Source organism: Narcine bancroftii, chromosome 4, assembly GCF_036971445.1.
Source record: "Narcine bancroftii isolate sNarBan1 chromosome 4, sNarBan1.hap1, whole genome shotgun sequence".
NCBI classification, from domain to species: Eukaryota; Metazoa; Chordata; class Chondrichthyes; order Torpediniformes; family Narcinidae; genus Narcine; species Narcine bancroftii.
In genome coordinates, this window is record NC_091472.1 from 270,529,034 (window position 1) to 270,556,154 (window position 27,121).

Below are 27,121 nucleotides of genomic sequence, written 5' to 3' on the forward strand. Positions count from 1 at the left end.
GTAGAGAATGTCAGCTCGTGTCATGACCCTGTGCGGGTTGTTGAAATCTACATCAGCCAATAGGAGCCTGATGTCTTCAGGCATCTGCTCGAGGAATGCCTGTTCAAACATAAAGCAGGTCTTGTAGCCTTCTGCAAGGAGGGCATCTTAACCATGAGGGCAGATGGAGTCCTATCCCCTACTAGGCCATCCAAGTGAAGGAACCTGGTGGCCCTCTTGTGCCATGAAAGTTCTTACGTGCTAATGAGGATTTTAAGAGCCATGTATTTAATTTCCTCTGGCAACGCCTGGATGAGCTAATAGAACTGTGAAGGGGTTTCCTGGTCGAGTGAGCTGACGATGTAGAACTATTTTGTCAAATCAGAGGTTATCTGTTTGATCTGGCCAAACCAAGTGTGGGACCTGTTTGTCCAGAAAATCGGCAGGTTTAATGCAACAGCACCTACAGCTGTGGGGTTCATTGTGCCAAGTCTTCAGGATGTGGAGATTTGTCGGGGTCACCAGTGTATTGGGTTATGTACAAGCACAGCGAAAAGACTGAGACAACAGGCTGTGAGCTCATTTCCACAACTGATTTACTTTGAAGTTCTCGCTGCAGCCTTTAAGGCTGTCCCAGGCCTGCCCCTCGCATACCAGAACTTGCATCATGCTGGTGTAAGCTCGCTGGCGTAAGCATGCATGCAATCTTCCTGTCTGGACTGGAAGAGAAGGTCCCGCAATGCCATCTTTGCCATGACTGCCCTGCTGACCGCATGTGACAAGTAGGGCTGTTTCGCCACTACAACTATGTGCATCGCCACACATGATCTGAAAGTAGATGACATCTCATTTCCCCATATTTCTCCCACCTCTTCTTTGCCATATTTTTGACCACTTTCCTTATGTGCCCATGTACTTTTGCAAATTTCTTGAGTTCTCACAACTTATCTGCCCCAACCTATTGATCCCAAGATTTGACTTATTAGCACAAAGTTCCTTTATCTAAGTTATAAATGTTCATTCTAAATGAGTGAGTTTCTTATACTGATCCCCAGAACATCTCACCATTTCATAATTTGCAGCCTGCCAATTTTCAAATGAATCATAGACGTTATTTTTGTTTATTAATCCTGAATCTAATCAAAATCACAAAATTCTGTAGATACCGTGGTTGAAGTAAAAACTCAAATTGCTGAAGCAGTTCACCAGGTCAAACAGTGTCCTTTATGTAGCAAAGGACAAGATACATATCTGACAGGCTTAAGCCCTTCATCAAAGTATAAGAGAATGCTGGCAAGCATCTAAAAAGAGCAGGATGAGGGAGAGGAGTTGGCAAAACAGGAGATGATAGGTGGAGAAAGGAGGGAGGGGAGAGCAGCAATGAGGGGGAGGGGGGATTGTGGAGCTGATGTTTGTTATGTCTGTCCTAAGCCTTATGTACTCTCCCTCCCTGATCACCCCAGATTGGAGGAACACCACCTTATTTTCTGTATAGAAACCGTCCAGCCACATGCCATAAACATTGACTTTACTGCTTTCCATTAAACCTGTTTGCCTTTTCTTTTCACTTCCCCTTTTCCTGTCTTTCCATTTCTTTCACCCACACAACATCCCCCCTCCCCCTCATTGCTGCTGTCCCCTCCCTCCTTTCTCTACCTATCATCTCCTGCCTTGCCACCACCTCCTTTCCTCCCCCTCCTACTCTTTTGTTTGGACTCTTGCTGGCATTCTCTCATACTTTGATGAAGGGTTCAAGCCCAAAACATTTGACCAGCAGAGCTTCTCAAGAATTTTGTGTTTTTACCTCAAGGTAAGAAAATACATTCTTAATTGTTATGAACTAATAAAACCTTATTAGTGCTAATAAAGGAACAACAATGGAAAATTCACCAGATAATGGTAAATTCAAAAGAATAGTTTTTTTTAAACTATTAATAACATTTCTTACATATCTCTAATCTTAACTCTAAACTTAACCTCACTATGCATAAATATGTGTGTGTTAAAGTCCAAAACCATTACAATTTAAGCTAGACTCTGAACGTTTCTTGATGAGCTGACTTTCAGAGAGATATTTTTCAAACAGGAGCGACCATCTTCTGAGCACAAATGAGGCTGCCTTTCTTTCTTTTTAAGAGAGCAGTCAGAGTGGCTATTTTCTTTTAAAATATCACTCAGTGTTCCTTCTGTTAATAAGAAGAATTCCAAATCAAGCTTTCCTTCTTAGAGGTTGTCAAAAGTGGTCTTTAAAAGCTACTTCTGTTGTGTATTTCCTATGATAAGGATAATAAAAGTCTTGTCTTTCTAGGAGGCCAAGGCCAAGTGTTTCTCAGTCTTCTTCTGCCTTTCTGCCTTCAGTATATAGTTCTTTGTTATCGTGTAATGTTACACCATCAATGAGATCAATCTAAATTCCTGGAACTATGTGACTATTTAGTGACATCTTTAACAGTTGCCAGCTCCAGTTTCTTGGAAACCATTTGACTATCATAACTTTGGCTTGCAGGCGTCAAAGCTCCGAAAGAAGACACAATTTTGAAATTATTGTATTGTGTCTGTAACCCTGTTCCAAACCCACTACATTATCTAAGACATATTTATAGGAAATATAGCTTAACATTAACCTAAATATTAATATCAACTCAGATCCATTGCAGATCCAGCTTTGAATACTAAGCTGTAACAGGCACATTATCTCAAATAACTGTGAATTGAAAGCTGATATTGAAAAGTAGTCACCCAGACACCTCCAGAATGTTGTAAGAAACTTCATTGGTAAAACCTAATTGGCCACCTGCCAATTAGTGGAACAACACCTAATATTCTGTCTGGGCACCCTCAAATCAGATGGCATTAACATCAACCTCCAATTTCTGTCAGGCCCCTCCCGTCCCCTCTATTTCCATATTCATCTGTTTCTTTTCCTTCAGCTGTTCACGCCTACCCCTTCCATTCAGCGTGCTACCCCCTCCTCCTTCTTAAGTTTTTCTCCTCTGCCCTTCCACCCATGTTTATCTATGACTCTTTCCTGTTGGCCTGTGTCCCTCCCCCTGCTCATTCTTACCTTCTGCCTCTCCCATTTTATTCAGGCCTGCTTTCTCTTCATACCTTGAAGAATGGCACGGGCCTAGAATGTGTTTTGCTTCCAATAGACGCTATATGGTCTGCTCCAGCACTTTCATGTATTAAATTACAATCACAGCTTCTTTTTTGTTTAATGAATATACATGCTCTCTGGTAGTATTTGTATAACAGTTACTCTGGAAGCTGAGTTTGTACATTCCCAAACTAACGACATGAACTATGAAGCATTCTGCCCTTTTGAGTCAGTAGTTTGCAGGTTCTCATGCCACTCCAGAGACTTCATAACAATGAAGCTGGTGTTCCAGTCCAATGGAGTACTGAGGATGTGCTGCATTGTTGGAAATGCTAGCATGCAGATGTTCAGTTGAACTGAGGGCTCATCTCTCCTCTCAATTTGATGTCAGATTTCATTGCAATTTTGAGAAATTGTACTTTGTGTCAATATCTACCCATTAATCAGAATCACAAAAAAGAATATTCCTGGTTATTATCACTTTGCTGTTTGTAGGAACACACAAGGTACAAGCTTCCTGCTGTAATCCAAATAACACTACTGTTCAGAAATCATTTATTGATAACCTGTAGTCATGACAAAATCTATATAAATGTTCTTTTACTATTCTGTGATTTTATATTCCAGTTTGAATGACATCTCTAGTAAAAATATTCTACAAAATTGCTTATTGCTGAAGAAAAATGATCCTGAGTGCAAGAAAGATAGTATGCCCACAGTGTATGTAAGAAAATTAACTATTTGAATAATCTATATATTCTAAAACATATCTGCTCTGCAGGAAACTGGAACTCATATTTTCTTGTACATGGAAGGATAAAGCAATCATGCAGAGGGTTTCATTTCCATGACCATTTCTGTTAAATTATAAGAAATATAGATGCATTTTATTTTAAAATCTTTATTCTTGTTGAGTCATATTTTTTAAATCATGGATTTCAGTCTCACAATTCACTGCTTGTTTGATTGTTTTATTAAAACTGCTAAAAAAAATTGGTGCTTATAAATATAAAAACTTGATTTTGGAAAGTAAAAAAATCTACACTATGCAGATTTCTTATGTAGGTAGCCATCAGACAGATTTGTGACAGTTGCAAAAACATTAACAGAAATAGCACATCTATTAGGTTGAGCATTGTTTTGAACTAGGATGATCTGTCATCTATACTTGCAACCCGCTACTGCAGACCATTAGGATGCTTAACATCAATCAAAGTGTAAAATGCCATGGCCTTTTACCTAGCACTTAAGCAAAATTAGTGTGTTAATCACATTTCTGTGCTATCTTCTTCAGAGCATGCAAATGGGCCTCAGGGCATTTTCTTTACTCACCAGTTACAATACGCTGCACGTTTCTTCCAGCTTTTCTCAAGTAAAAACAAATATTTTATATATTACCAAAAAAAGAAGCATCTGTTGGAAATGCTCAATTGGATGGATGAGGGAATAATGTTTTACTTAAATGCAGCTGCCCTGCTACGATTGTTGACAGAGCTTTGACTGGGGCTCAGGTTCAGTTTCAAGTTTCTCACAAAACACCTGGTAAAGTTAGGAGGGTTCTTCTGAAAGGGAATTGACAGCTCATCTTTAGCATTCATACAGCCATGTGAAGAGCACAATTAATGTGTATAGGGTTGCAAAGAAATTTCCACACTGGCTATTTTTCCACTCAGATCAAGTTCAAGTTTATTATCGTCTGACTGTACCTGTACAACCAAATGAAACAGCATTTCTCAAAACCATAGTGCAGAGACGAACACGCATAATTCACTTCTTAAACAGCATATAATAATCACATGCATGCAAAGAAACATAATAAAAAATAAATATGCATAAATATTCTGGAACATTTTGGAACTGAAGAGGTCACTGCAACCATATGCTCCATCAATATTTTTTTTGCACAATAACCTTGACCATAATTATATTTGTTCTAGGTTTTTGTTATTAAACATTTTTAAGACCATCCATGTGAATTAATTTGTCCCAAAAAGGTTGTTTGAACTTTCAAAGTTAGTTTTGTTGGTAGAAATGTGTTCCCATTGTCAATACGTACATTTACCTAACTATTTATCCTTACTCAAAACATTGAACATGACTGCCTAAAGAAATCTCTTGGTGCCTGCCACATTGACCACCGCCAGTGGGCTGATAACGCCTCAAACCGTGCATCTTGGCGCCTCACAGTTTGGCGGGCAGCAACCTCCTTTGAAGAAGACCGCAGAGCCCACCTCACTGACAAAAGGCAAAGGAGGAAAAACCCAACACCCAACCCCAACCAACCAATTTTCCCCTGCAACCGCTGCAACCGTGTCTGCCTGTCCCGCATCGGACTTGTCAGCCACAAACGAGCCTGCAGCTGACGTGGACTTTTTACCCCCTCCATAAATCTTCGTCCGCGAAGCCAAGCCAAAGAAGAAGAAAGAAGAAGTAAATAATTGAATTATAACTATTGAAATTGTATTTAATCACCTTTTATTACCCTTGTATTTCACAGTATGAAAATATGATTTTGAATTCAAAGTCTATCAGCGATTCAATTAAACAAGAAACTCTGCAGATGCTGAAGTCGAGTGAAATGAGCAAACAATAAGTAGCTGGACAGACTCAATGAGTCAAGCAGTATCTATGGAGAGAAATGATTACTCAATGTTTCGGGTTGGAACGCAATATGGAACCTTTTGACTGAAAAGTAGACTGACTATGTTTCTCTTCACTCATACGCCCAGTGAACGAAGAGGCTAGTTAGCTTAACATCTGTTGTTGGGAATATGCAGACATCCATATGTAAGGAATATGTAGCTAGCTTTAGGAAAGCCACCAAATCAATATGGTTTTATAAAAGGAAAATTGAATTTGACCAATTTGTGAGAGTTGTTTGAGAATATAATGTTCAGAATCAATAGAGGGAATCCTGTAAATACAGTGTATTTGGATTAAATTCAAGATTCCTTTATTGTTATTCCTTATTGTACGGAACCTGTAATATTATACAAAATTATGTTCTGCCTACTGTATGGCAAAAGTCTTCATGTCACCTGGTGCCCCTTACTGTAAGAGAGAAAAAGTAGCAAGTGTGTCCCGTCAGAGATCCAAACATTCAACAAGTTGCCACATTAAAGTATTTTTTCAAAAGTCTAGAGCTTATTGGGGGAAGTGTGTTAACCTGAATTGAAAACTGACAGTCCCCCATTAGTGCAGATTGGCCACATCACCTCCTACTCCCTAACTATCAGCAGCTGCATGCTCAGGGGCCTGTTCTATTCTCTCTGCACTTCCGATTGCACAGATGGGTTTGCCTCCAGCACAATCTATAATTTCACTGATGACAACAACATTGTTGGCTGAATTATGGGTAATAATGTCAGAATATATAATAGATTGAGAATCTGGTTGCATGGCACAAAAAGAATAATCTTCCTCTTAATGTCAGCAAGTCTAAGGAGCTTATTGTGGATTTCAAAAAGGGGAGGCAAAGCAACCACACACTTGACTGTCTTTTTGGGACCACGGTGGAGAGGGTTAGTATCTTCAAGTTCTTGGGGGTCCAGATATTGAAGGATCTTTCCTGAAGCCAGCATATGGCAATGATGAAGAAGGCACACAAATATATCTCTACTTGTAACAAGACTGAGGAAATTTGGCATGTTGTTGAATATTCTTATGAAACTTTCACAGATGCAGGGTGGAAAGTATGCAGACAAGTGGTATCACAGCCTGGATTGGGAAATCAACTGCCTAGGAGCACAGAAGGCTGAAGAGTTGGTGCAGGGGGCAGTGGTTCTGGCGAAGGTCTGACCAACAAGGACGGGCTGCACCTGAACTGGAGGGTGACCAATATCCTGGTGGGTAGGTTTGCGAGAGTTGTTGGAGAGGATTTAAACTAAGTGGGCATGGGGGCTCGGAATCAGAATGTGAGTGCAGAGATTAGGGTAGAAGGACAAAACCATGAAATTATGCATTCTGTGTTGGTGAGAAGGACAGGCAGGGGACAAAATATAAATAAAGTCTGTTATGAGAGTTCAAATGTGTCTATTTCAATGCTGGGACTATTAGAAATAAAGGGGATGAACTTAGATCTTGCATCAGTACATGAAACTACAATGTTGTGGCTGTTACAGAAACAGCTGGAGGAAGGAGAGGATTGGCTAATGCAGTTTCTAGATTTAGGTGTTTTAAAAGGAATAGGATGGGAGGTAGAAAAGGAGGAGGAGTAGCATTTCTGGTCAGGGATACCACATGGCTAAAGAAAGGGAGAACACTACTGAGGGATTGTCCACTGAGTCAGTGTGGGTGGAAGTCAGAAATAGGAAGGGAGCTATTACTGTAGACTATACGCCCCCAAATAACCCTCAGGATAAAGAGGAGCAGATAAGCAGTCAGATCTAGGAATGGTGCAGGAAATACAGGGTTGTAGTTATTGGTCATTTCAACTTCCCTAATATTTGACTGGCTCTTCCTGACTGCAAGAGGGATAGATTGGGCTGAATTTGTCAGGTGTGATCAAGAAGGATTCCTGATGCAGTATGTGGACCAGCCGACAAGAGGAGAGGCCATACTGGATCTAGTTCTGGCTAATGAACCTGGTCAGGTGGAGGACCTCTCAATGGGGGAGCATTTTTGTGAGAGTGACCACAACTCCCTTAGCTTCAGCATAGCTATGGAAAAGGATAAAAACAGACCAAATAAGAAAGTTCTTAACTGGGGAAGTGCGAAATATGAAGGGATGAGGCAGGAACTAATAAGATTAAATTGGAAACAGATATTCAAGGGTGGAAGCACAGAAGTAATGTGGAGGAAGTTTAGAGACCACGTGCTTAGTTCAGGATAGGTTTGTCTCACTGGGACAAGGAAAAGATGGTAGAAAAAGAGAACCATTGTTATGAAGCAGGTCAGGTAACTAGTCAAGAGGAAGAAGGAAGCATTTATTAGATATAAGAAGCAGGAAACAGGAAGGAAAATATGGTTTCCAGGAAGGAGATTAAGAAAGGTCTAAGAGCTCGAAATGGGCATGAGAAGGACTTGGAATTTAGGATTAAAGAGAATCCAAAAGCTTTCTTTGTGTTTGTGAAGAACAACATGACAAGAATAAAGGTGGGGCCACTGGAGGATAAAGGAGGCAACATGTACTTGGAGGCAGAGGAGGTTGAGGAGGTCCTAAATGAATACTTTGTGTCAGTATTCACAAAAGAAAAGGACCTTGATCAGGGTGAGGTCGGAATAGAACGGGCCTGTCAAGGAAGAGGAGGTGTTGGATATTCTTAGAAATATCAAGATTGATAATTCCTCAGGCCAGATGCAATATAACCCAGGTTGCTGAGAGAATCGAGAGAAGAGAGAGCTGGAGCAGTAGCGATGACCTTTGGATCCTCTTTGACCACAGGAGATGTGCCGGAGGATTATAAAAAGGAAAATGTAGCCCCCTTGTTTAAAAAAGTTGATAGGGAGAGCACAGAATAATTCCTGGGAATTATTGACCAGTGAATTTTATGTCAGCATTGTGTAAACTATTGGAGAGTATTCTTAAGGATAGGATCTATGAGCATTTGGAAAGTCTACTCAAGGATAGACAGCATGGCTTTGTGAGGGGAATGTTGTGCCTCATTTGCCTAACTGGTTTTTTGAGGAGGTTACAAAATAAATTGATGAGGATAGGGCAGTAGATGTGGTCAACATGGATTTTAGCAAGGCATTTAACAATATTCCCCATGAGAGACGTATCCAGAAAGTCATGAGGCATGGAATCAGTAGAAACTTGACTGTGTAGATAAAATATTGGCTTGCACGAAGAAACCAATGAGTAGTAGTGGAAGGAAAGTATTCTGCCTGGAGGTCACTGACTAGTGGAGTGCAGCAGGGATCTGTTCTGGGATCCCTGCTCTTTGTGATTTTTATAAATGACCTGGCTGAGGAGTTGGAAGGATGGATCAGTATGTTAGTGGATGACATGAAAGTTGGAAGAGTTGTGGATGAAGCTGAATTTTGTTGAAGGTTACAAGAAGCTACAGACAGGGTACAGAATTGGGCAGAAAAGTGGCAGAAGGAGTTCAATAATCCATATAAGTGTGAGGGGATGCATTTTGGAAGGAAAAACCTGAAAACTGAGTACAGGATTAATGGCCAGTTGCTTAGGAGTGTGGATGAACAGAAGGACCTAGGGGCTCAAATCCATACATCTCTCAAGGTCGCTGCACAGGTTGATAGGATAGTTAAGAAGGCCTATGGGGAGCTGGGCTTTATTAATAGGGGGACTCAATTCATTAATAGAGGTCATGTTGCAACTCTACAAATGTCTGGTGAGACCACACTTGGAATATTGTGTTCGGTTCTGGTCACCTCATTACAGGATGGATGTGGAAGCCATGAGGAAGGTGCAGAGGAGATTTACCAGGATGTTGCCTGGATTCAATAACAAGCTTTATAAGGCAAGTTTAGCAGAGCTGGGACTTTTCTCTTTGGAGCGTAGAAGGATGAGAGGAGATCTAATAGACATCTACAAGATTATGAGAGGCATAGCGCCTGCTAACAGCAGCACTACCGAAATGAGAGACACTCACACAGCATGAGGTAAAACAGTAACTGAACTTTATTTTGAATTACTCGTGCTGCTTGAGGAGACCACCCACTTCCTGTGAGGAGCATACTGGCCTTAGGAAGTGATGTCAGCATGTCGTGGTGTTTCTTCCCATTGAGAGGCACACAACCCGGAAGCAGCACTATCCCCCCTGGGTAACACTTGTCACCAACTGTGGGCTTCTCTTCAGAAGAGAAGGGGGGCCTGCACCATCTTGTGTCAGATGACTGGCGCGATGATTCGACCCATTTAACCGTGCACTTGCTCAACCTGCCACCCTTTAAGCAAGTTACCGTCTGTCTTTGGGTGGGCAGCCTCTGTGTCTGACTTGGGGATCCGGGGTGGGCTGGTCTGAGTCCATATCCGCTGCCTTGAGGCAGTCAATTGTAAACCTGTCCTGCTACCCGTCAATGTCCAAGGTGAAAATGATACCGTTGCAATGCAACACCTTTGCTGTCCTCTCTAAACAAAAATGAATTTGGTGGATTGCAGGTTCGCCGGGATGTGGCAAGGTGGAGAGCAGTGTCAGGAAGGTGGCGGAAGTTTCTGTTTACCTGTTTGTTCCCTCAATTGCTGAAGGACATCTAGAGCACTAGGTTGTGGGCTAGGAGGGTTGAAATGAATGTCCTCTGGGATGGTAAGCAGTGAGCTGTACACCATCTCGGCTGACAATGCTGGTAGTTCTTCTTTTGGTGCTGTGTTAATTCCTAACAGAACCCATTCCTCCAATTAAGGCCTTGTAGTCGAGTTTTCAGGGCTGCTTTCAGGTGGTGGTAGAAACGTTTGATGAGGCTGTTTGCCTGAGGATGGTAGGCTATGGTGTGGTGTAACTGGCTGCTACAGAACTTGGCTGGTTGGCCCAGAGCGAGGACATAAACTGGGCCCCTCGGTCCAAGGTGATGTGGGTCAGGACTCCAAAGCGTGCGACCCAAATGGATAAGAAAGCTCTGGAACCAGACTCTGTGTTGCATGTGGGCAGGGGTATCAATTCTGGCCAATGGGTAAAACGGTCAATTACCTTAGCTCACGGGGAGCGGGCCGATGATGTCCACATGCACATGGTCAAAATGGCACTGCATTGGGTTGAAACTCTGGAATGGGGCCTTGATGTGTTTGTGTACTTTGGTGTGTTGGCAGTCCAAACAAGTCTTAGCCCATGGGGTTACGTTGCAGCAGAGACCATGCCACTTGAACTTGTCAGACACCAGGCAGACCGTGGACCTCATGGAAGGATGTGAAAGACCATGTATTGGTCAAACACCAGCTGTCGTCATGTCGCGGGTAGGATGGGTATGGAGAAGCCTGTGGACATGTTGCATAGTAGAGTTGGGCTCTCCAATGAAGGACAGAAATTGCTAACCTTTAGCATGGAGATGGTGGTCTGGTAGGCCTGGACGTCTGCATCCTCTGCTTGATCTTTGGCTACCTGAACAACATTGAGCCCTCTTGAGGAAGCAACAATGGCCAGTCTGGACAGCACCTCGGCCACCATACCAGATTTGCCGGTGATGTGGCTGATGCTTGTTGTATACTTTGAATGTAGAAGAGGTTTCATTGTTGTCTCACAGACCACAGACAGGTCCCACTACTTGCTGAGTGCATGGGTGAATGGTTTGTGGTCTGTGCAGGTGATGAAAACCCTTCCTTCTAACGTACTAGAAGTGTTGTATTGCCAGGTTCAGGGCCAACAGCTCATGACTGAATGCGCTGTATTTGAGTTCTGTTATCTGGAGATGTTTGTTGAAGAAAGCCAGGGGGTGCCACTATTCATTGACCCACTGCTCCAGCACCGTGCTGACCACTCTGTCCAATGTGTCTGCTGTAAGGGCTAAGGGGAGGAAGAATTACTCGCGCTGGCCTTATGAAGTCAGCTTGTTGCGACATCGCTCCCATTCAACATGTGTCACCAACCGCGGGCTTCTCCTCAGAAAGGATGACTGGGGCGGCGATTTGGCCCTTCTAACTGCGCGGTCACTTGTCCCGCTACAGAGACATAGATAAGGTGAACAGCCTCTTTCTCAGGGCAGGAATGGCAAACACCAGAGGACACAGGTGTTAGAAAAGGTATATTTAGGGAGAAATCAAGGGTAAGTTTTTTTACACAGAGAGTGGTGGGGGACCTGGAATGCTTTGCCTGGAATGGTGGTGGAGGCTGAAACATCAGGGGAATTTAAAAGACTCTTAGACAGGCACATGGATGAAGGAAAAATAGGGGGTTATGGTTAGCAGGGTAGGGTACTTTTTCTTAGGGATAAATGGGTCGGCATAACATAGAGGACCAAAGGGTCTGTACTGTGATGTATTCTTCTATGTTCTAAGGTAACAAACATAGTCAAGTTCATCAGACCTCTGACCTCCTAGCCATTGAATGCATCTATGTTAAAAGTATAATATGGGGCAAAATCTGAGGTGTTTTGGCACATTCTCAAATACTCTATCACACTTCATGCTTGGAAAGTATACTGACTGTTTGTATCACTGCCTGCTTGAAAACAATGCCTAAGGATGCAGAAAGCTGCAGAAAATGGCAAACCTAGCTAAATCCATCCACTGATGAAATCTATGTGAGATGTTGCCTTTTGAAGGGAGACAGCATCATAAAGAACCCTCATCACTCTGGTCAGAATCTCTTCTCACTGCTACCTACAGAAGATTGATGTCCAGTACCTCCAGGCTCAAGACAAAATTTCCCCCCAACATTTATCAAGCTCTTGATTCTCCCTGCAACTCTAATCCTAGGACAACCAAAATATCTCTTTTATCTTGCAGTAATGGCAACACTGACTATTTATTTATTTATTCTTTTAAAATTATTGTGTCCTACTGTCTTGGCATAATGTGTTAATGTAATTTACATTATTGTAGTTGTATCTTACTATCTGTGTGGCTTCAGCAAGTAAGAATTTAATTGCATCATTACATAATATTCATGTATATGACAATACACTCTCATCTTACTTCACACAGCAGATGGAAAGTTGGAATAATTGGATATTTCCTGAATTAAAAAGATGTAACTGATGAAGTGGCCCTAGGGTCTTGTTATTTAATTATTTACTGTCCATATTAGTGACTTGGCGAAGACAGTGTGAAAGATATCCAACTTTCTTAAAGATAGAAAATAGAATGGAGGGCAATCTGTAATACAGATATTTGAATTGTTCAATAGGATCTATTATGTGGGTGATTACTTGAGAAATAGGGTTTGGTGCAGGAACATGTGAGGTCATGTACTTCGATAGAGAAAAAAAATGCTATTATCAATATGCACAGAGAGCAGAGAACACAGGTGTGTGGGAGTCTTAGATGTTCTCCTGCATGGAAGACCAAATTATCAAGTAGCCATAGGAAATAATTAAGTTGGCAAATGGCATATTGGCCTTAATTGCTGGGGAGCTGCAATTAAACAAAGAAGTAATTTTAAAATAGTACAGAGTATTGATGAGGCTGCACCTGTAGTGCTGGATTTAGTAGAATTGGACAAAGTCCTGAAGGATCAGACTAGGCTAATTAAGGTGATGCTGGGGTGTTGTCTCATGACTTTTTTTTGGAGTTCTGGAGAAAGGGGAATATTCTGTTTGAAACATAAAATCTAAATGAGGGTATGAAAGAATTGATGTGAAGTATTTCCACTAGAGGACGAATCTTGAAAGCGGGGCGCAGTTGCAAGATAAGGGGGGGGGTGGGGTGAGCTACGACAAGACAATGGTCAGGTGTGATGATAAGAAAGATGATAACCATCAGTAACAAATTGCTGAGCATTATTACATTCCAAGCTTATTTTAAAATTAAAAATAGTTACATTCGGTGAAGAAATAATCTCCGCTGGCATAGTTTATTTTAGCTTCTATACTTACTCTTGATTATTTCAAATTGATAGCCTTTATTAATCAATTCTCTCGCAGAGAAAGATGTTCTTTTTTTTAGAATCCTACAAAAATTTTATGGAGAAACTTGAGGAAGGGTTTTTAAAACAGCTTGTGGTTGAGCCAACCAGGGAAATGGCAAATCTAGACTGGGTATTGTAGAATAACTGAGGGTTAATAAAGGAGCTAAGGCCAAGGGATTGCTTAGGAGGCAGTGATCATAATATGTTAGAATTCTCTCTGTAGCTTGGGAGGGTGAAACCAAAATCAGATAGGCCCGTATACTAGTGGAATAAAGGGGACTCTGGATGTATGGGAGAGGAACTGGCAAAGTTGATGGGAAAGGCACACAAGAAGGGAGAATAGCAGATAAGCAATTGCAGGAGGCACGGGACAACAAGTATATTCAAAATAAGAAGACAAATTTGAATGGAAAAAATGATACAATTGTGGTTGATAAGAGAAGGCAAAAGCAAAGTTAAGACAAAAGAAAAGGGACACAAGAAAGTAAAAATTAGTGGGAAGATAGAGGTCTGGGAAGCTTTTAAAGCAAACAGAAGGCAGTAGGAAAATCATTAGGAAGGAAATGATGAACTTTGAAAGGAAGCTAGCCAATAATATGAAAAAAATGATACTAAAGTTTATTAAGGATATTATGAGTAAAAAGTAGTCAAGTGCTGATATGGACCAATAGAAAATTATGTTGGAAAAATCATGATGGGAGACATGGAGATGGCAGAGGATCTGAATGAGTATCTTGCATCAGTGTTCACTATGGAAGACATTAGCAGCATAGCTGACTTTCAAGGTTGTTAGGGAAGAGAGCTGAGTGCAGTCACAATCACCAGAGAGAACATGCCTGGGAAATTGAAAGATTGAAGGGTAGATATGTGTCCCGGTCCAGATGGAATACGTCCTTGTGTCCTGATAGAAATAGCTTATAGAGATTGTGGAGGGATTGGTAATGATCTTCTCAGAATTAAGAGGTTTTTGGCCTGGTTCCAGAGGACTAGAAAATAGCACCCCACTATTAAAAAAAGGAAGAAGGTAGATGAAAGGAAATTAGAGACCTGTTAGCCTTATATCGATGTTTGGAAAGTTGTTAGAGTCGATTGTCAAGAATGAGGTTATGACAAAATAGGCCAAAGCTAAGGGAAAATCTTGCTTTGACAAACTTACAGGAATTATTTGAAGGAGTGACAACTAGGCTAAATAAAGGAAAGGATGTTGTGTATTTTGATATTGTAGGGGTTAAAATCACTTGTATAGCCAGAGCAGCCAGTAATGGAGCAGTCTGCAGTTTGTTTTGCATTCCTTTGAATGTAGTTTGTGAAACCAACATCTTTTTCTGCAAAGATTGGAGATAAGAGAGTCAATTTTGAATTTCTGAGATGTTATGAGAGGATGTAAAGTCTAGAATTAGACCTAAAACTCTATTGTCCGCATCAAGTATCATATCAATCACATTTTAAGTAATGGATGTTAATTGTGTATCAAAGTTGAAAAGTATAATCAACCTTGAAAACTTGTCATCTTTGTCATGGATATTTTATGAAGAGTAAGTCATAAATAGAGGAATTCCAGGCTCTTTAGGTGACTACAATAGAAGATGATCACTACAGCTTAGTCAATAGAGAGGTTGTTGTTGACTCGTTAGTCAATAGAAGGACGAATTGGAAGATAACAGAAAGTTGGAAATTGAATTTGGAACCAGACTGGAACAATTGGGCTCTGTTCAGAGCAACTCAGAAAAAGAAACACAACAATCAAAATTATTATACTGTGTTTATTGCAGATCAAAACTCTGTTTGGGGCATTGGAGCCGCTTGTCCGATGGACTGTTATGGTGTTTGGAAAAATTGTTGTGCGATGAATTGTACAATGAAAAAATAGCAGCTGCAGTTGTGAAGAAGCCAGAAACAGCTGATAAAAAATTACGAGTCGAGAAAATGAAGGTAACAGAATTCATAATAGTATTGGAAAAACAGCAATTCGATACGAATGGAAATAAAAAGGCTTTTCCAGCAAGATTGGTGGAGGACATAATTTAAGGAAAAGAAAGCAATTGTGTGGGATACACCATTCCCAGAATTACTGCAAAAACCATTAATAGAATTGGATATTGAATTCTCAAGAGTGGCTGTAGCCACTCCACAAGATGGTAATGGGAAGGATGAAAATTCTAAGATGGAGACATTGTCAGAAATTGAGGCATAACCTGAAGTACAGGACCTAATAGGACCAAATGACAATGTCTGAAATCCTGGTAGTATGAGAAGTAAGAGGAGTTCTAGGGCAAGCTCCAGAGTTTCAAGTGTTGAATCTATGTATTTAAAGATTCAAACAGAGGCAGCAGGCTCTTAAAATGAAAGTGAATGTGTTTTCACTTGAATTGCATTTAGAAGATAAAGAGGAGCAGTAAAGATTGACACGGGAGTGGCGACGACAAGATGAGATGCTGCAAGAGGAACAACTAAAAATGCAAGAAATAGAGTTAAGAAAGCAAAAGAACTAACTGGAAATGGACCTCGAAATTGCTACTAATGAGGCCAGGTCACGAACACTTGAAAGTTCAATGATATCCGGTGCTCAGAGTAAATAATTGAAAACATCAAGTTTTGATGAAGAACTCCAAGGAAAGAAACTATTCGATACCAAAGCCACAATGTTAGAGCCACAGCCAGGGCCTGGTCTTGATATAGACAGGTCTAGGCACGAGGCTGAACCAGAGGTAGAACCAAAAGAAGCACTTGGTCAAGGACTAAGCAGATTAAGATTTGACGCAGAGCCATTGATACAGACATATTTTGGACTTGGTTTTGAACCAGGCACAAGAGGGCTGAGCCAGAGATAGAACCACATGAAGCACTTTGCCAAGGAATAAACAGATTAAGACAATGCAGTGCCAGTGCTACAGTCACAATTCTGTCTTAAACAAGACAGAGGAGGGGCTGAACTATTGCTGTGGATGTGAGATGAACCAGATCCTGAATTAACGAGGTGGATCCAAGGAGCCAGAGATCAAACTCAGCCGCATTAGACAAAGATAGGAGTCAAATACCATATCTTATAGGGTCATACCAGGCACTCCCAGTAAAGATGCAGAATTCCGGGTGGACAAAGTAATGCAAACCTAGGCATGACAAGACAGGATGAAATGGCTGCATTGTTAATTCTGTTACATACACTCTACCCAAAATTAAAATTCCAATTTTTGATGGTGACCCATTCAATTTCAAGGGTTTATGTAAAGTTTTGGATGTGGCATTGAAATTAAAAGTCACAGCTTGGAGGATTGTTTAGATTATTTGCTTCAGTTCATGAATGGACGACCACGAGAACTTGTAAAGAGTTGTGAGCTTATGGCTCCGGATCAAGGATTCACAATGGCTAAGTGATTATTAGAGAAACATTTTGGTGACAAGTATAGAATTTTTGGAGCTTATATAGATAAGGATCTTTCATGCTCGTCAATAAGACCAGAAAACATTAATGGTTTACAAGCTTATGCTCTCTCTCTAAGAGGATGTTGCAATGTCATGACAGAGGTAGGGCATCTTGCAGTACTCAGCATACCACAGAATATGGTAAACATTGTAGATAAATGATCTAATTTGATAAAGGAATTATGGAGAAGACAAGTTGTTGAATATCAAGGAAAACAAGGTAGCAGCGACTTTTAAGGATTTGGTGGATTTCATTGAAAGACGAGTGAATGTTGTTACGGATTGAGTGTATGGAATTAAGAGTACTCAAACCATGAGTGAAGTTGAAAAGTCCAAATTGTTTCCTCAACCAAAATGAAGAAAAGTACATTTTCCACCTCTCTGACAGTGGTGGATAAAGAAATTAAGGAAAATGAAAGTTCACCTGCTGAGAAGATATGTTTGATATGTAATGTAATTTTGATTAAGATGGTGGCAAATTCACATCATAAGGCTCAGAGTCCAACAGGAAATTGTAAAATAGTTTTGAAGTACTTACTTGTTTTCTATGTGTATATCAGATTAATACAGCTACAGCTACAGTAGACGGAGACTTTTGGAAGTCTACCAGTGCTGCAATGATGCGAGTCTGATCTATTCACGGAGCTCATTTAAATTTGATCAAACCCACCCCTCCCCCCCTCCCCAGATCTGGAACGGACACCTTGGACTTGCATTCGACTTACCCTGACTGGTAGGCTTTGGCATCCGCAATGAGACTGGAAACAACAATGGGAAAAGTAGGAGGTCTGTGTGCTAGGCTACAGCTAAAACTGCTCAGGCCAATGCTACCGAGTATTTTCCTTGTGAATGCTCGGTCTCTCGTGAACAAAATGGATGAGTTGAAGACCTGGCTCTTCACACAGGAGAGGCTCACAAACTGAAGTGTAATGATTTTTACGGAGACATGGCTCAATAGCGGGATTTCAAATAATGTGGTGGAATTGGAAGGTCTATCGTTTTTCAGGGCTGGCAATAGCAACTGCAATGGGAAAAAGTTAGGGTGGTGGATTGTGCATCTATGTAAATCAGCTATAGTTCACTAACTATACTTTTGCTGATCTCAAGTATCTGATTATCAAGTGTAGACCTTTTTACCTGCTAAGAGAATTTACTTGTATAGCCCCTGCAACAGTTTATATACCTCCAGACACAAATCCTAAAGCCGCCTTGAACATTCTTAGGGCTGCGATTGGAAAATTGCAGATATTACATCCAGATGGTGCCTTTATAGTGCCTGGAGACTTTAATCACTGTAATTTATGCTCTGTGCTCCCAGGATTTCATCTGAATGTGACATGTAAAATGCAAGGATACAAAACCTTGGATCAGGTGACATAAATGTGGCAGACACACACTGCCCTCCCTCACTTACGTTAATCTGACCATCTTTCATTGTTTATGATTCTCAAGTACAGATCAGTAATTAAACAGGTCAAACCCATAATCAAGACTATTAAGATCTGGCGGGAGGGGGCTTACTTTATTCTTCAGAAAAATGTTCAAAGTACAGACTGGAATGTGTTTCCTGAAACACAGATTCACAGATCGATATTGATGTATACACTAACTTTGTTATTGAGTATATAAATAGATGTGTGGATAGAGTAACATCACAGAAGAAAATTAAAATATTTGCTAACCAGAAACAGTGGATGAACAGTGAGGTTCGTCATTTGATTAAAGACAGAAACTCAGCCTTTAGATATGGAGACCAAGAGATATATGGTTTGGCCAGGTCCAACTTAAAGAGGGGAATCTCTTAGGCTAAACATTTATGCAAACAGAAGATTGAGGAGCACTTTGTATCCTCGGACTCACAGCACGTGGCAGGGTATACAGGTTATCACAGATTATAAATCATTTTGTAAAGCACCTGTTTCTAGCTGTGACCCCTTAAAAATTTCTGAGGAGCTTAATTATTTTAATGCTCATTTCGATTGAGAAAATAAGGATATCCCTTTGAAGGTGGATCTTTTACTGAATGAGGTACCTCTTTTGTTTTTTATTACGGATATATGGGCCATCCTTAGTATTATTATTTTATTAGCCATCCTCAACATTCATTGGAGTGACTTCATCTCCAACATTGAAGTACTCAAGATGGCAGAGGCCGACAGCATCGAATCCACGCTGCTGAAGATCAAACTGCGCTGGGTAGGTCACGTCTCCAGAATGGAGGACCATCGCCTTCCCAAGATCGTGTTATATGGCAAGCTCTCCACTGGCCACCGAGACAGAGGTGTACCAAAGAAGAGGTACAAGGACTGCCTAAAGAAAGCTCTTGGTGCCTGCCACATTGACCATCGCCAGTGGGCTGATATCGCCTCAAACCGTGCATCTTGGCGCCTCACAGTTCTGCGGGCAACAACCTCCTTTGAAAAAGACCACAGAGCCCACCTCAGTGTCAAAAGACAAAGGAGGAAAAACCCAACACCCAACCCCAACCAACCAATTTTCCCTTGCAACCGCTGCAACCGTGTCTGCCTGTCCCGCATCGGACTTGTCAGCCACAAACGAGCCTGCAGCAGACGTGGACATTACCCCTCCATAAATCTTCGTCCGCGAAGCCAAGCCAAAGAAGAAGTATGGTGAATGTGCAGAAGGCAGCCGGACCAGATGGCATTCCTGGTTGAGTGCTTAGGGCTTGCGCAGTTCAGTTGGGAAAGGTTTTTACAGATATTTTTAATCTGTCCTTGGCCAAGGCTATTGTTTAACCAAGTTTTAACGCTACTATAATCGTGCCTGTGCCAAAGTGCTCTACCGCCATGAGTCTGAATGACTACTGTCCTGTTGCAATTACTCCCATCAACCAGAAATATTTTGAGAGATTGGTTTTATCTCATCTGAAATCTTGTTTGCCTGCCACGATGGGTCAACATCAATTCACCTCCCGTGCTAATAGGTCAACAGAGGATACCATTTCAACGGTGCTACACTCTTCTATAACTCACCTGAACAGACCGAACTCTTATATAAAATTACGATTTATTGATTATAGTTCAGCTTTCAACACTGTTGTACTATCAAAGCCGATAACCAAACTTTGTTCCTCTGGCATCAGCTCATCCTTTTGTAATTGGATTTTGGATTTCCTTTCTAATAGACCCTAGTCTGTTGAGTTGGGCAATGTTTTCTCCTCTCACTTCACCTTGAATGGCCCATGGTTGTGTGCTGAACCCCCTTTTGTATTCCATCTTTACCTCCGACTGTGTTCTTATGTGCAACTCAAACTTAATTATAAATTTCACAGATGACACCTCGGTGGTCAGCCTGATCACAGGGGACGACGAAACGGGCTATAGGAGTAAGGTTCAGCACCTAGCCTTGTGGTGTGCTGAGAACAATTTGTTACTCAATACTCAGAAAACAAAAGAAATTATTGTGGATTTTAGATGGGCGGGAAGCCAAATGCAAATCCTGATTTACATCAATGAGTGGTGGTGAAGCAGTTACAGAGCTTCAAACTCCTGGGGGTCCATATCTCTGATGATCTCACGTGTTCTTTGAATTCATCAATGTTGACCAAAAAGGCACAATAACGTCTTTATTTTTTGAGATGTATGAGGAAGTTACACCTCAGCCCCAGAATGCTGTTGGATTTCTACAGATGTACTACTGTGAGCATGCTGACATGCAGTATTTCGGTGTGGTTTGGGAATTGTTCTGTACAAGATAGGAAGGCATTCCAGTGGGTAGTGAAAACTGCCTAATGGATTGTTGGAATGAATGAAAGTGCCTACCATCAAATCTATTTATAGGGGATGATGTTTGGACAGAGTGAGGAATATCATTAAAGATGCAATACACCCTAACCATGAACTACTCACTCTCCTACCATCAGGCAGACATTATAGGAGCCTTCTCTCAAGAACTACCAGACTTAATGAGCATTTTTCATGAAGCCGGATTCATGTTAAATACTAATTCACAGTGTTGATCGGTGCTGTATTATATTTTAGAATCAGTAAGCTTTTTTTAACAATTTATTTTAGAATATTGCAGTTTTTTTCTTGTACATGGTTTTTTTGTGTTTTTATTGTATGCATTTATTGTATTGTACTCTATTTTATGTTTTGGTTGATGCTAATCATGTTTCATTGGCTGGTAAATCAGAAACATCTAAATTAGTGAAGAAGAAATTGTTTCCATTAGAAGATGCTGCAAATACTGCAAATTATTATTTCTGTGAAATTAAATCAAAAGCAGGAATAAAGCAAATATCTGGAAACAAATGACAATAAAGTGTATCACATCAACATGATTTGGAAAAATGTGCACAGATGGAAAAGAAGGTGCATAGTGAGAGAATCACTTTCCCAAAGGGAAATGGAGTGTGCTTTGTCTGTCTCTGTAAAGGACACATCAACAAAGTGCAAGAAGTGACTCAGCTGTGATATATGTAATCAAAGGTATCCAGAAATGCTACAGATCTTAAAGGAAAAGTAGTAAAAGAACAAATGTTGATAAGAGAAACAGACAAAAACAGTGTTGAAGCTTCAGTGTTGATAAGTGGGCTTACTGAGGCCAGTGTAGATAACTGCAAACTCTCAATGGTACCTGTACAAGTTAAGGTCAAGGACGGGAATCTTATGTCTAATGCAACAGTACAGACTTATGTATTTCTTGACCCAGGAAGCAATTAATCATTTTGTACAGGGGGTCTTATGAAGAGGCTTAATCTTGAAGGAGAAAAACCATGGAACGAAAGTTTGTTGAAACTAACATGATTTTACGATTAAAGTTTGCTGGAAAACAGTGATAATTTTTGTGATCTTTCAGGCACATATACACAGAAGACTATGCCTGTTGTTAGGTCTGCTTTGTTCATGAATGAGTGAGACAAACACCAGGCTGAGTCGAAATCGGGGTTCTTTGTTCTTTATTACCGGATTGTAACACTTGCGACTAAACATTGTTAGTCGGAGAATGCATTCTGCCGTTATCAGCAAAATGGTGATTTTTTATACCCTTGGATACATGCTTAGAACATCATCATATCATTACTTGTCCAATGACTAAAACTGTTGCTATCCTTTCCCTGCTAGCTTCCTGCCTCTCAATCCATCAATGTCTCTCTTATCTTGTAAGTACAAGGATGCATTCTGTTACTCCTTAGTACTGGGTGACTCCTTCTCCGGTCCCATCTCATGATGTTTTACCTAACAGGAGTACAAGGACACCTCCCCTTCTTGTTACTGCCCTGTACAGGGTAACTCCCTACACATTCCCATGTCATGATGTTTTACCTTACAATGTGCACAAAGGAATCATCCCACATAAAAGTGAAGTGGATCAGTGGAAATATCTGAGAAAGATTTATATACTGGGAGCTCATAACTCTGAAATAGAAATGCTAATTGGTTTGAATGTACCAAAATCTCTGGAACCAATAGAAGTAATACCTAGTGAGGGAGATGGACCTTACACTATTAGAACTATGCTTGGATGGACAACCAATGGACCATTAGAAAGAAAAAAATGATATTACTCAGAAGCAGTCAACAACAAATGTCAATACAATATCTGTTGTGAAACTCAAAGGCCATTCAGAAGAATACAAAAAGTTCTTAGAAAATCTTATTGATGAAAACAAATCAGGAACATCTAAATCAGTAAAGAATAAATTGTTTCCATTCGAAGATGCTGCAAAAACTGCAAATGATTATTTCTGTAAAATTAAATCAAAAGCAGGAATAAAGCAAATATCTGGAAACAAATCTGACAATATGGTGCAACTGACTTAAGAATACACAATGTTGAAAAATAACTTAGAAATAGTGGATGGTTCAGAAAACAGTGACCAAAAGGATTTTAACTTTGTACTTGGAAACAAAACTGAATCTGATAATTCTTCAGTTTTGAAAGTTGACAAGAATGATTAATTGTAAATAGAATTCATAAAACCAAGAGGAAGAAAAGAATAACTGTTAAACAAATTAATACAGTTATTGAAGAAAGGGATTCAGCATTATCAAGATGCAAAAAGTTGGAAGAGGAGATTCATTTCTTGAAAGAGAACAAGTCATTTTTTAATGACACCAGACAATTGACAATGGAAAAGAAGGGGAAATATTACATTCTTGAAGACCCAGTTGATAAATACAGGTAGAAAATCTGATTTAAGAACAACCTAGATAAATCATCAAGAAATGAGCCTGAATTGAAGGTTACAAAATTGAACCTGAAATTACAGGAAAAGACAATGAAAGTCAAAGTGGCAGTTGATAAGTTTGATGAATCAATGTTGTTTGAGTCCTACACTTTCCATAGCCAACCAGATAAGAAAAAGAGAAAGAAGGCTCATCTTGTGATCTCTAGAAAGTAAATACCTTGGAAACTGAAATTTACTTTCAATACTGAACAATTGCTAAATTCTGACTTTGTCAAGAAGCACAATGCTTTGAGGATTGACTTTCATTTTCTTTTGAATATTTACCCAATGTATTATTATATTTGATTTGTTTGATAATGGTAATTATTATTGATAGATATAATAATTAGGGGCTGGTATTGTAGGAGTTAAATCACTTGTATAACCAGAGCTGCCAGTATTGGAGCAGTCCACAGTTTGTTTTGCATCCCTTTGAATGGAGTCTATGAAACCAAATTATTTTTCTGTGTGATTTCAAGAATAGAAAGTCAGTTTCAAATTGTTCTTTGTTTTGAGATGATGTAGAACAGTGGTTCTGAACCTTTTGCTTTCCACCCACATACCACTTTAAGTACTCCCTATGCCATAGGTGCTCTGTGATTAGTAAGGTATTGCTTAAGGTGGTATGTGGGTGGAAAGCAAAAGGTTGAAAACCACTGTTTTAATTGCACCTAATTGACTGTTTATGTGCCCAGTTTCATAACCCCAAAGAAAATGGGCCAATGACAATTTTTCTCAAGCAAAATATTTCAGTGACAATTGAGCCTAGAGTAGAGCACCAATGGCATAGACATTACTTAAAGTGGTATGTGAGTGGAAAGAAAAAGGTTAAGAACCACTGAATTAGCCATATGCACATTCATTGGGGAAATTATCCCTGCCTGAAAAATATTTGCAAAGTTTATTTTTGCCTCTCTACTTACTCTTGATCATTTAAAATTGATGACCCTTATCAATCAATTCTAGAGAAAGATGTCCATTTTTTTTCACCTTTGAAGAATCCTCATAAATTTTGTGAATACAACTAATTAGCCTGCTCCAGTAGGCCTCAGCTTGAAATTCCAATGAAGGATGATTGGATAGTAACTCAGTCATTTGCAGCTGGAGGTGCTGCAAGTGCTTGGTGAGTAACAAGTGGTTGGAGGACAGTTTAAAAAGGGCACAGAGATCAAAGGGTTAAACTGAGTTTTGATATGTGTTGATTAATTTGGTAATTGAGTTAATTGACAGGGTTCAATAAAAGGAGAGTGCATGGCCTAGTGAAGCTTCAGCTCAAGAGGTTTTGATGAGTAGAGGCTGAGAAAAAAAAAGCTTACTACCAAAGAGGTAAGGACAGCTGAGATCGTTTAAAACCTTTACTTAAATTTAGATAATGGAGACAACTAGGGCAAGAAACTCCTGTTTGCTGAAAAAGATGGGGGTTTTGCAAGACTTGAGTCACATGCTTGCTTTGGAGTTTCAGTTGGAAAAGAGAGAGAGTTAACAGCTCAGTCAATCAGTGTGTGGGACACTGACAAGTAACTGAAAAGTGCAATCCAGGGAAAACTGTTTGAAACAGATGAAAGCAAGTTCCAGAGCAGTAGATGGCTGGAAGTGCTATCTGTCTGATATTTCTCTTGAAATAAAGGAAGGAGTGGAACTCTGTAGTAGCTTGAAGAAAGAGGTTACCATCTGGAAGACCCTTATGGGGCAAGTTTCATCAGCGAGACCCTGAGGTGACTAGTGGTGGTACCTCAGTTGTGGCAATCCAGGAGCAACAAATATCTCTCTCTGCAAACCCTGCAAGAACCTTCCTAAGTGGTAAACATTTACCTTTCAAGTACCAAAGCCTGGTGAACTTTATACATGTTATACATGTTAAATTCTGTGCACAGTATGGTGATTGCCTGCAACCAGAGAACTTGGAAGAAGGAGAAGTGAGATTGAACTGTGAACCAAAAACTTTTCTTGAATATACGCACATTACATACACATGCGCTTAGAATTAGAAAGGGGTAATTTGGGTTAGAAAAGAGTATAGTATAAGTATAGAGTTAAGTTGAAGCTTGATTCCGTTTTCATGTTTGAAGTTGATTAAAAATAATTTCTGTTTTGAAAGCCACTTGTCTTGGTGAATGTCTATTGCTGCTAGGTTTTGAGGTCCTTTCGGCTCATAACAGCATCCAAAGGGGAAATTTTGAGAGTGCAGTGTTGATATGCTCTTGTGAGGATTAAAGGAAAAGTTAGAAAATGTAGGGAGCCTTGGATTTCAAGGGATATTGGGAATTTGGTTTGGAAGAAGAGGGATGTGTACAATAGGTATAGACAGCAGGGAATAAATGAGTTGCTTGATGAATGTAAAGAGCAAAAAAAAAACAAATAAATTAGGCTGAAAGGAGATAAGAGGCTGCTTTGACAGGCAAGGCTAAAAAAAATAAATCCAATGGGCTTCTACAGGTACATTAAAAGTAAAAGAATAGTGAGGATAAAATTAGGCCCCTTGATGATCAGAGGGGTAGGATATATGAGGATTCAGAGGAGAAGAGGGAAATTTTAAATGATTTTTTTTTCTTCAGTATTCACTAAGGAAAGGAGCATTGAGTCAGGTAAAGAAAGGAAAATTAGTAGGGAGGTCATGGAAAATAAACAGATTAATGAGGAGGTAGAAATGGCTATTTTAAAGAGAATAAAGGTGGATAAATATCTGGGCCCTGACAAGATATTCCTTTGGACCTTGAGGGAGGTTAGTATAGAAATAGCTGGGGCTCTGACAGAATATTTTAAATATTAGCCAATATTTAAAATGGGAGAGGTGCTGGGGGATTAGAGGGTAGCTCATGTTGTTTTTTTTTAAAAAAAAAAAAGCTCTAAAAGTAAATTGGTTAATTGCAGGCCTGTGAGTCTGATGTTGGGGTGGGTAAATTAATGGAGAGTGTTTTTTTTTTTAAATTTTTTTTCACACCATAAATCACATTAGCCATGATATACACTTTTTCTTTTTCACACATATACAGTGACTTTTTCTCCCCCCCCTCCCTCCTCCCAAGCCACCCCCCCCACCCCCCCTCTCATCCATTTTAGGTATACAATCTAGGTTGCATTAAACCAGTCAGACAATGTTGTCATTCAACAAAAATACACCAGAAATTCTACTGAGTCCATTCTTTTCTTTCCTTCTCCTTCCATCAACTTAGGTAATGTTTGTCCTCGGTAGGTTTTCACTATTGTATTTAATGTAAGGCTCCCATACTTGTTCGAATATTTCAATATTATTTCTTAAACTATATGTTATTTTTTCTAATGGAATACATTTATTCATTTCTATATACCATTGTTGTATTTTCAAATTATCTTCCAATTTCCAGGTTGACATAATACATTTTTTTGCTACGGCTAGGGCTATCTTAACAAATCTTTTTTGTGCATCCTCCAAATCAATTCCAAATTCTTTGTTTTTTATGTTTCTTAGGAGAAAGATCTCTGGATTCTTTGGTATATTGTTTTCTGTTATTTTATTTAATATCTGATTGAGATCATCCCAAAATTTTTCTACTCTCTCACATGTCCAGATTGCATGAATTGTTGTTCCCATTTCTTTTTTACATCGAAAACATCTATCAGATACTGTTGGGTCCCATTTATTTAACTTTTGCGGTGTAATGTATAGTCTGTGTAACCAATTATATTGTATCATACGTAGCCTCGTATTTATTGTATTTCTCATCATTCCAGAACATAACTTCTCCCATGTTTCCTTTTTTATCTTTATATTTAAATCTTGTTCCCATTTTTGTTTAGTTTTACCATTTGTTTCCTCATTCTCCTTTTCTTGCAGTTTAATATACATATTTGTTATAAATCTTTTGATTAACATTGTATCTGTAATCACATATTCAAGGTTACTTCCCTCTGGTAAACTCAAATTGCTTCCTAATTTATCTTTCAAGTAGGATCTCAGTTGGTAATATGCCAGCGCTGTATCTCCAG

At 39.8% G+C, this 27,121-nt stretch overlaps 1 long non-coding RNA gene across 1 annotated transcript in view; it reads left to right on the forward strand.

The window, feature by feature from the left end:
- The first annotated feature begins 1,690 nt into the window (after positions 1-1,690).
- LOC138761965 (uncharacterized) overlaps positions 1,691-27,121 on the forward strand; it is a 59,068-nt gene continuing 33,637 nt past the window's right edge. Inside the window, exon 1 of the long non-coding RNA XR_011356662.1 lies at positions 1,691-1,789. This is a non-coding gene — a long non-coding RNA (uncharacterized lncRNA). The remainder of the gene's footprint in view (positions 1,790-27,121) is intronic.